Genomic DNA, 2,527 nt, shown 5'->3' with positions numbered 1-2,527 from the left:
TCTATGGTCTGCTGGGGTAATAATATAGTGTAAAGCGCATAGAGCCTGCTGATGAGCGGGGATATGCGCTATACAAATGCTATTTATTATTATTATTACCACTACGCCAAACAGCTGGTGTTACCAGTGAGTAAAAAAAAGTTCTTATAAACCTACTAGAGTTAAGTGGGAGTGTATCACCTTTCAAAATTCCCAAAACGTAATTATTTTGTACATCGAAGGGTTTTGACGAGGTTCCTTCGCAAAATTAGGAAAGCTGATGCGATCAGCTTCAAAAAAAAGAAAGAAAAAAAAAAGTAAATTTCTGAGTCGACTCCATCTCATTTGCATATAAAAAACGACTTCCTGTTTTTTGAGTTGCCATCGTGGACAAGCGCGGCTTTCTCCGTACCAGTCTACTTGTATTTCGTTCTTTTCGTACGCCCGTGTCGCGTTGAGGGATGAATCGAAAAATGTATACAAATAACGATTTCATTTCGCACGTGTTTTGAACGGAAGAAGAAAAGGAAAAAAACAAAACCCTAACCCAAAAACTTACCTCAATCAGGGAGGCAAGCCCCCCCCCCCCCCCCCTCATAAAAAGAAGTGCTGCTTCTGATCAGGGGGGCAAGCCCCCCCACAAATTACCCTATGAGAAAAGAAAAGCTACCCTCAGCAACGAGCGACCACTTCAATAAACACAATAAAGAAGAGTCCTGACCCGATCCCTGACCCAACCCCTAACCCTACCCCTACCCCCACCTTTACCCCAACCCTAACCCTAAAAACCTAACCCTCAACAAACACAATACAGAAAAGAACTACCCATACTCTTACCCTAACCCTCAACAAACACAAGCTACCTCCACCCCTACCCCGACACTATCCCCAACCCCTAGTTCCAACCCCTACCCCTACCCCAACCCTATCCCTTACCCTGATAATATTCAACAGACAAAATAAAGGAGAGACCTACCCCTACCCCTTCCCCAAACCCTAACCCCACCCCTACCACCCTAACCCTAACTCTTCCGCAAACCCTACCCATACCCCAAACCCCAACCCTTCACAAACTCAACAAAGAAGAGTCGTAACTCTAACCCTAAACCTACTCCATCCCACCCCCACCTCTAACCCAAAAAAAACCACAACAAAAAAGAGACCTACTATTACACCTACCCCTAACCCTGCCCCTAACCCTACCTCCACCCCGACCCCAACACTAATCCCAACGACCTACCCCTAGCCCTAAACAAACACAATAAAGAGGAGACATACCTCTACCCTTACACCAAACCCTAACCCTAAAAAAACGCAAAAAAGAAAAGACCTAACCCTACCCCCTACCCCCATCTCAAACCAACCTCTAACCTTCATCAAACACACAAGGAAAGACCGATCACCCTAACCCTACCCCGGGCCAGACCCTACCCCTACCCATACCTCTATCCAAACTCCTACCCATACCCCTGTCCCAACCCATACCCCAGATCCAACCCATACCTCTACCCCTATCCCTAAAACCGAACGCTAACCCTGACAACTCTTTATTTTTCTCAGTTTCATAATGGTCGCTCGTTGCGGAATTCCTCCTCCCCAATGATAATACAATGTATTTTGCTAGAATTAATCGCGGTGAGATTTTGGTAAGAAACCGAAGAGAACCTGGCAACTCAGTGCTCACAAGCAACAGAAGTAGATAGCCTAAAGTGACACTAAAGTCTGCGGGGTCAACAATGGCTGCGCCTTGATTCAAGTCTACTAATCCCCGACTCACACCTTCAAAACTTTAAACTGGGCCTAAAAATGCGCAAAACTACCGTGATTTTGTCATGAACAGATGGTATAACAGTGGCTTTCGGTCTCCCATCATGATTTTGAAAGCCATTGAGTATAATCTAGATTTAATAGTGGTCGCTCGTAACGGAAGTCTTCCTCTCTAATAATAATACAATGTATTTTGCTAGAATTAATCGCGGTGAGATTTTGTATAGCCACAAAGGTAAACGGGTTCATGAGAAACATGGTGGCTAGAACTCCAACAGGAAGGATTCCCGGGGAGGACCCCTCCCTTCCAACGAGTACATCATATGCAAAATAGTACCGGTAAAAAAAAAAAAGGAAAACAAGCCGGGATTTGATGGAGGCGAAAGCAGCCGACGGAACAGGGTTAGAGAGCAGGAAAGAAGTTGAAGGGAGAACACTTTGACTTTAGAGAAGAAAATCCTCCTTTGTTGTCAGGTTTCGAACCCGAGAACTAAAATGTAGATCTAGATTTACACTAGATGTAGATCTATTAAATTAGAAGCAAACACTTTACCTCTAGATCTAGATCTAATCTAGTTCTAGATCACGAAAACCCTCTCCCCCACACGCACACACATACACACACAGAGAAGACATCAATATCCCCAAAACCCTCCCGTCTTATAAAGGGTATTATTTTGTAGCTTTTCATGTTTTTAGGGCCCTGAACACGATTTTAGCTTTGGAAAACGTGGCAAATGGTTAGTTTAGACGTTACGGCACATTATTTCAGCTGGGGGGG

Source organism: Aplysia californica, unplaced genomic scaffold (assembly GCF_000002075.1).
Source record: "Aplysia californica isolate F4 #8 unplaced genomic scaffold, AplCal3.0 scaffold00566, whole genome shotgun sequence".
Taxonomy (NCBI): Eukaryota; Metazoa; Mollusca; class Gastropoda; order Aplysiida; family Aplysiidae; genus Aplysia; species Aplysia californica.
The sequence above is the reverse complement of the archived record's forward strand: the minus strand, read 5'-3'. Positions refer to the sequence as shown.